The sequence below is a fragment of the Helicoverpa zea genome, chromosome 31 (genome assembly GCF_022581195.2).
Source record: "Helicoverpa zea isolate HzStark_Cry1AcR chromosome 31, ilHelZeax1.1, whole genome shotgun sequence".
Classification (NCBI taxonomy): Eukaryota; Metazoa; Arthropoda; class Insecta; order Lepidoptera; family Noctuidae; genus Helicoverpa; species Helicoverpa zea.
Genome location: NC_061482.1, coordinates 4,496,062 through 4,504,926, shown reverse-complemented (window position 1 = coordinate 4,504,926; position 8,865 = coordinate 4,496,062).

Here is an 8,865-nt window from a genome sequence, read left to right as displayed (position 1 = left end):
TTTTATAATTCATGAAATCTACTATGTTTACTCCGATATTAAAGAATATATTGTTATTTACTAGCTAAATCTGCATTTTAAATTACAATTATAACATAATTTTTAGGGTTCCGTACCTCGAAAGGAAAAAACGGAACCCTTATAGGATCACTTTGTTGTCCGTCTGTCTGTCTGTCTGTCTGTCTGTCTGTCTGTCTGTCTGTCTGTCTGTCTGTCTGTCTGTCAAGACCCTTTATCTTAAGAACGCGTGGACGTATCAAGCTGAAATTCACATGAAATACTCGGGTCTATTGTCCCTTTAGGCTGTGAAAATATCAAGCTTCTAAGCCAAGCCAATCAAAAGATACAACCGATTATGTCGATATTTTCAACAAATTCTCGACACTCGCAAAGGAATCAAAACCTACAGGGTACTTCCCGTAAACTCAGAATCTTGAAATTTGGCATGAAGCATTGTTATATAATGCAAATATAGGAAAAATTGCGAAAATCTCATTTTTTTTGTTATATAATATAATAAAAATATTTTAATAAAATGAAACTTACTACCTTATTTCTCACGAACGAATAAAGGTACCAAATTGAAATTTATACCAAATACCTAGGTCTATTGTCCCTTTAAGCAATGAAAAAATCAAACTTCTAAGTTAACGCGATCAAAAGATACAGCAGTTTTACCGACACCTTAGACGAATTTCCATCACACGCTAGGGAATCAAAACCTACAAGGTACTTCCCGTGAACTCAGAATCTTAAAATTCGGCACGAAGCAACGTTATACAAGGTGTTGATTTGTATTTGTGCCATACTTCAGGAGGAGGTCATACAATACGTTAATAATCGATTGGAATTACAGTAGACGGGAAATAGCTAATATGCACTGCTTTTTTTGTCATTGTAATGTCGTAGTATTTCAGAAGTAATCCAATTTTATGAATGAAAATTATGAATAATCGTTGCGTATGCTTTGTGTTTGCGTTTGTGTGAGGGCGCAGCACGGTTTTAAGGCCAGAACCACACGGGTGAAGTTTAAATACGGCTAGATGACATTGACGGAATTCCGAAAAAAAAAAAAAAAAAAAAATACGTACCAATTTTTTTGTTGATTTGGGTCGAGAATCAGTAGCATAATTACGTCCTTGAATATGGCACGAATGCAAATCAACAGCTTGTATAGTAGAGATAAAGGAAAAATTGCGAAAATGATAAATTTGAAGTTACATAAAATATTAAAATATTATTTTTGCTTACATGACATAAAATATTTTTTTAATAATTATAAACTTACTACCTACCCTTTTTCACATGAACGCGTAGAGATATTAAAGTTTTGAATAAAAAGTGAAATTCCTAACAAACACTTCTTAAATATAATGGCCTCTAAACTGTGCAAAATTTTAAATCATTCAAAGGTCATTGGGCACCTTAGTATGAAAACCATACCCACGGCGGATACGAACGAAATATAGCACAGTATAATGATAAAGGCTCTGATTTACTATGGCATTAGTCGCATCAATGTGAACCATGGGAATCTAGAGAAAATCAGGTGTAAACATCAAATATTTTCCTCATTTCAATGGGGAATTTAAACGACCAAGTCTGACGGATTTGAGAAATCATTTCTTTGTAGTGAAAGAGTATACTCGCCGTTTATTTCCATTGTCATCAGGTCAGGATCTGATGATGGAAGTCCTGAGAAATCGAGGGAAACTATCAGAAATTGTAGGCATGCATAGGATTAAAACTTGATTCTCAGATGTATGTCTGGTGATACTATCAAACAGTGAAGGTTTAGAGCTTATCTGATGATGGAGACGTGAGAAAGTCGAGAGAACTCGGTATGTTTTAGTTACGTCGTGTTTGGGCTTATATTATTCGTATTGACGAGAACTTTTCACAAAAGTTAAAAATAAAAACTTTTTACAAAAAAAAAAAAAAAACAACTTCTAAAACAACAAGAAAACTGTTTATATGCATCGGTCTAGATCTCGGTGGTTAAATAAATATAGATGCATCCTCTAGACACCGACTTCTAGACCGATGCACCTAACATCTTTTTAATTTCTTTCTTGCTTTTTTCTTGTTGCTTTTTTATATGTTTGAAGTTGGATTTGTTTGTAAAATGCTACAAAATAAAATAATGCCGACTTTATAAAACAAAGAAAGGGACAAAATTACACTTTTGTCAAGGCTCTAGAAACGTAAAGCCAGCAGCCCCGAATCCTACTCTCTAGAAGTCGTTGTTACAATTCGACAGCTACAAGTCGTCAGGCGGTTTCGAAAAAAACCTGAAACTGGGGCTCTTTAGGTGGTTAATCCCTCAAAAATAAAAGATCCCATTCCTGCAATGGCTGCTTTAACCCAAGTTAGTAGTGAATTCTCATCACCTAAAATAAAATAAGCTCCAACACAAGGTTACGTTATAAATTGTAAAGGAGTTCCCATAACTATATCTGATCTTAGCTGTCGATCCCACAATGGCAGTCAAACCTATCTTTGTGGAAAGTCTTCGCCAATACGAATAAAATAAGCCCAAACACGTGGTAGTTGCAACATACCGTTCGGGATTTCCCTTGACTCTCTGTAGTCTCCATAATCAAATCAGCTCCAAACCTTCACTGTTTACCAGTACCCTCAAAAATACACTCACATGTCTGGTTATGACTCGATGCGTGCCTACAATATTCAAGAGTTGCCCTCGATTTCTCAGGGTTTCCAGATCCTCATCAGATCCTGGTCATCCGGATTGGCACCTTCCTTCTTTATGAAATGTCTTTAACAATAAAAACTAGCATTGCAACCTGTACAATCCTCTAAAATTGCTTGTCTTTTATATTTTTCAAACGATCCTGGACATTCGTCTCCATGGAATTTTAATAAAATATTTATATTCAAAGAAACGTCATACCATTCTCCACGATTTAAATCTACTTTGATTCATGTCCGCCACTTTTTACAAAGCAGGTCAGATATGCCCCATGACCTTTAAGACATAATTAGTTATTTTCAATCAGATTTCTGAATGATGACTATAAAATGTTGTATATAAATAACTTAAATAACAAGGTACTGGCCTACTATTTTAGTTATATTATAAAATAAAAAATATTAACTATTTTGACTCTCACGAAATTACCATAACTATGATTGTTCTAAACTGAACGGTTGGCGCGAAACTCATTTTTTATCTATACAGTATTTGTACGGAACCCTCGGTGCGCGAGTCCGACTCGCACTTGGCCGGTTTATTAAGAATATTAAAGTTTTTCTGTACCTAAGCGTATGATGCAAAGTATTCCTGAACGTCACAAAATATAATTAATCAGAATTAAAACAAAGAAGTCTTGAAACAAGATCAACTTATATTGGCATAAAGATATGCTTAAATTCTTTTAAAAAGTAACAAAACAATAGCATAAATATAAGATTACTAGCTTCCGCCAGCGGCTTCGCCCGCGTGATGTGTTGATAAAAAGTAGCCTATGTGTTAATCCAGGGTATCACCTATCTACGTACCAAATTTCAATCAAATCGGTCCAGCCGTTTTTGCGTGATTGAATAACAAACATACATCCATACATTCTCACAAACTTTCACATTTATAATATAAGTAGGATTAAATAATCAGCTAAATAATTTCACGTTCGTCACTTCTTGGACACATCTCACTATAAAAGTGGTCATTACAAATAATAACCGCTACAATTTCCAAAATCAAGCCTAATGAGAAATTTAGATACTAACAAAATACTATGATAACAAAAGTAATGCTATAAAATGATAAATATATATTTTAAAACTAGGCCTAGGCTAAATGTTTAGGCCTCCTTACCTAAAGAGTAAAACGGGACCCTAATCCACTGTCCGTCCGTTCGTCCGAATCGGGCATCGGGCCCCAGGCTGTATCTTATGAACCGTGATAGTTAGAGAGTTAAAATTTTCACAGATGATGTATTTCTGTTGCCGCTATAACATCGAATACTGAAAACTAGAATATATAAATATTTCGGGGGGCTCCCATACAACAAGCGTGATTTTTTTCTCAGTTTTGGTCGATATCCATAAATATATATATAGAATATACAGTTTGGATCTTACGGAACCATACGTGCGCGAGTCTGACTCGCACTTGGCCGGTTTTTGTAACATTAAGAATATAAGACGGTGACTATGACGAAAATTTCGTGACGGATAGGAATAATTCGAGCAATATCCCCACTGCCGATTTCAAAACACAATTACAAAGAATAAAGTATCAACTCACTGAACTTGTAGATAAACCTATACAGACATATTATATAAACAAACCCGATCAAATGTAAGCCTTTTCTTCTTTATATTTAATTGTACACTAAGCTTTATAATTCAAGTTCGTCATGATTTTGTTCCGGTAGTACGTAACGTGACGCACGGGAGGTGACGTTTTCATCTCACGAGACTTAAAATTGTAAATAACTAATATTTAGTGAAACTACTCTCTACTCTCTCTCTCTCCTACTAATCTAATAAAGATGAGTTTATTGTGTTATATGTATAAATTGTTATAAATAATAATAATAACCCCGCAGGGCATCTGAAGCGGATGACGGGGAGTAGCGACCCCGCGGGGCTATATATCCGAGTGCTCCAGGGAGAGTATACTGTCCCCCACCTCCGGCTTGCTGGAGTGAAGCATGACGGGGGATAGGTCTCCCGCCTCTTGGCTTGCCTTCATCGGCCGGTCAGAGTGGAGTCGCTAGAGCAAGGTTAGTCCTGCTCGGAGGGTAGGTGCCTCGTGGTAAGTGGCGAGTGGGCCGGTGATGCTGGACCCACAGGGAGCGCATGATCTGCGTTTAAAGTCCGCCGAGGTATCCTCACCCTTCTCAGCCGCTCATGTCCCTGTTGCCCTCTTGTTGCTTTTCAGTGACTGATTCCCGGGGGCCCAGTAAGTGAGTTGGCGAGTCTCCACCTGCCATTTTAACATGTATTTAATACATTATCATCGGCAGGTGCCATAGTTCCCGTAGTTTCCCCATTCCTAGTCCATTAGCATCCCATCACAATAGCCTAAGTAGTTTTCATCCATAGTTAGCAATAGTTTAGCACAGAACCGGGGATTGTCCTTGGGTACATTTCTATAGTGTACAGGGATAATCGTCGGTTTTGTGTTACCATTTCATTAAAGTTGTCTCAAAATGGCTTCAGCGTGTTGGCTTCGGCCCCACGTTCGCCTTCCAAAAATCCGGGACTCTGTAGTCCCGTGGTCGGTTAGAAACATACAAATATAATAATAATAAAAAAACAATTTATTAACTTTTGAAATACTGCCACTATCCGGAACAAAAATTTTGCGCGCCGATGACTCCAACACTGTCATCACAGTTTTAGCCACAACGGACTAAAAAACAGCAAAGGCGGAATTCTTATACGATCATAAAGTTGCTAATTAATAGATTTTGTCTTATGTAGGTACGATATCAAATTCACCGTGACGAAAGCGGATTTTTCGGCACGGTGATTTTCGTAGGACAACATTAAAATAATGATATTTCTTAATTAAAATAATAATTTTATAACATAAAAATTAAAAATATTTTTTTAGAAATACAGAGACTTAAGTTCAAAAACTTAAACATACCTAAAAACTAATATTTTAGAAGTAAGATGAATTTGAAATCTCCAAGAGCGCCGTGGGACAAACGATATTTTTACGTCCTCTTTTGCTTTATCCTACTGTCCTACTAATATTATAAACCAGCTTCTGCCAGCGGTTTCACCCGCATCCCGTGGAAACCTCTGCACGAACCCGGAAAAAAAGTAGCCTATAGCCTTCCCCGATAAATGGGCTATCTAAACTCTCACTGAAAGAATTTTTCAAATCGGCCCAGTAGTTCCTGAAATTAGCGCGTTCAAACAAACAAACAAACAAACTCTTCAGCTTTATAATATTAGTATAGATGTGGAAGTTTGTGAGAATGTATGGATGTATGTTTGTTATTCTTTCACGCAAAAACCATGGACCGATTTGGTATGTAGATAGGTGATACTCTGGATTATCACATAGGCTACTTTTTATCAACACAACACGCGGGCGAAGCCGCGAGCGGAAACTAGTGCTAAATATAAAAATAACTATCCATTTTTTATGGTACTTATTTATGTAATTATATCTTATATCGGGTATGTCGTTCATAATCACATTAAATGAAATACTGGTTAATATATGTCGATTAACACCAAGAACAAAGAAAAATACGTGAAAATAAAAAAATGCATTTTTCACATGATGTTGTAAATTATTATGAAAACGAAAAATGAGTCCTGTGGCTAAACCACTGAATGGATTATGTTATTTTTTTTACAATTCGCTATAGAATCTCATGAAGTACATGTGATAGAATTTAATGTGGTTATGAACGACACACCCGATATATGTCACCGGAAAATAACAAGATCCGTAAGTTTATCAATTTACTAGGAAGTTTATAAACTTTCGTAAGATTTTAAACGGGAGATAAATTGTAATATTTTACGTCCACATTTTCGTAAATTGATAAACTTACTGAACTCACTCGTAAAATAATAAGTAACCAAACGCTACGCGCAAGCTGATTGGTTGGCTGTCACGTGTCACTTCTCCTTCCTCGCGGCCGCCCTATGGACACACACAAGCATTGCCACTATGAACATTGACCAATCAGAGAGCAGTGTGTTATTTTACGTATTTCAAAGATCGTATATTTAAAAGAGTTTCTGTGATTGGTCGAACCATATAAAATTTTACGAATAGATATTCGTTAGTGTATAAATTTACCGTATGACGTCGGAAATTGATAAATTTACGAAAATATTATAATTTATCTCCCATTTAGAATCTTAAGAAAGTTTATAAACTTCCTAGAAAATTGATAAACTTACGGATCTTGTTATTTTCCGGTGACATATATATATAAATGAATCCCGCTTTCCGTTGTCACGACATAACATGAAAACATCTTGACTGATTTGGCTGAAAATTAGAGGGGAGGTAACTTAGACTCGGCAGAAGGTTTTAGGATAGTTTTCGTCACCATCTGGCTACGGGACGCGGGTGAAACCGCGGGCGAAAGCTTAGTTAAAATATATAAGTAAATACAAAAAATCACTTTCACACGGTCCATAAAAAAAATGTTTGAAAGTGTGGGACAGTCTTTTTTGCTAGGGTCAAGTTTTTTGAAAAACACCCAGATAGATCGCTAGAACAGGATCTGTTTTATATTTCGATAAGTAGGGTATCTAGCCTACATAAATAAAAATCATAGAAAAGGTAGCGACTCAATCTGGTGCCTTTAAAGATGGGATTTATAATTAGGGCCGTGCCAGGGTCTATGTCAGTTGAGCAGCTACAAACACCCATATAAATACATACTATATTTATAGACTAAACCTCAGACTAAACATTGAAAAAGAGCGAAGTACCTACTTAATTGGAGGGTGCGAGCGAAGCGGGTGCGATTTTTTTGTTAGTTTGAGATTTTTTAGAATAAAGAATGTTACGTGTATAATTAGAGATGGTGCGAGCGCGACTTATTGGTTAGTTTGAGGAAAAAGCCTCTAAAGTTTGATTTTCGTATTGGTACTTATACTATAGGCAGACGTACCTAATTATAATATAAAGGCTTATGTTTAACTGATCACCAGATATAGTAAAAAATAGCAGACAAAAATAGTAAATGATCACCAAAATGAAACTCGCATTTTAATGTAAAACTATACCCAAAGTTTTAACCCTTTTCTATCCTATTTAAGTGAAATTACTCCAAAATAAATCATGCGTAAGCCAAAAATAGTAAATGATCACCAAAATTAAACCACCATTTTAATGTAAGATTATAACCAAAGTTTTTAAATTCTGCTATCCTATTTAAGCAAAATGAGTCCAAATAAATCATTGTTATCCCAAAAGTAGTAAATGATCATCAAAATTATACTAGCGTTTTAATATAAAATGATAATCAAAGTTTTTACATCTTGCTATCCTGTTTAAGTAAACTGACTCCAAAAAAATAAGTTCGGCCTGATACAATAAATGTAATAAGATTATGGGGACCCTTTTCCTGCACTAGGGTGGAAAATTGTCTTTTGCATGCCTCTAACTAAATAGTGCGATAAGAGTGTGTTTTCGAGGGAGTGTATTGAGAAACACATTCTTCTTCTTCTTTCTCCTGCCCTGTTCCCAATTTTACTTGGGGTCGGTGCAATATGTCATTTTCTTCCATTTTCCCCTATCACTCGTCATACTGACACTCACGCATGCATTGCAAGCCGGACACAACTTAATATGGCATCATAATACTTCATTTGGTAATAAGCCTACATTTTATGGCAATCACAGTGACTTATTTAGGCAAAAATAATACATTAATTTGGTCGTCAAGAGTTGGTGATCATTTACTAAATTTGGTGGTCGAATACAATTTAAAGTGAAGTCGTGACTAAAATAGCTGGTACTATTACATTTTTAGACTTTATTTTTTTGGTGTTCAGTAGATATTTCTGGTTACAAAACTAAGGGTATCAAAGCATTTTATGGTGGTCATTATATTTGTTCCCTAATATAAATAGTTTTTTTTTTGCGTAGGTATTCGCCAATCTGCTATGCGTTATCTTTATGCATAGGTACACCTAGGATACATTTTGCACTTGATGTTATTGTCTGAAAGTTCATATTAATCCAGATTATATCCTTAATATGATATATTTGCGATAAACGGTTACGTGGTCTTACGCGTGTTGAAGACGATTTGCGTTCCATGTCAATTAAAGTGGTTTTAAAAAGAGATGAAAAACAAGCAATAATTTATGCTTTATAAGTTAGAAAGACCTTAAATCTTAATTTATAGC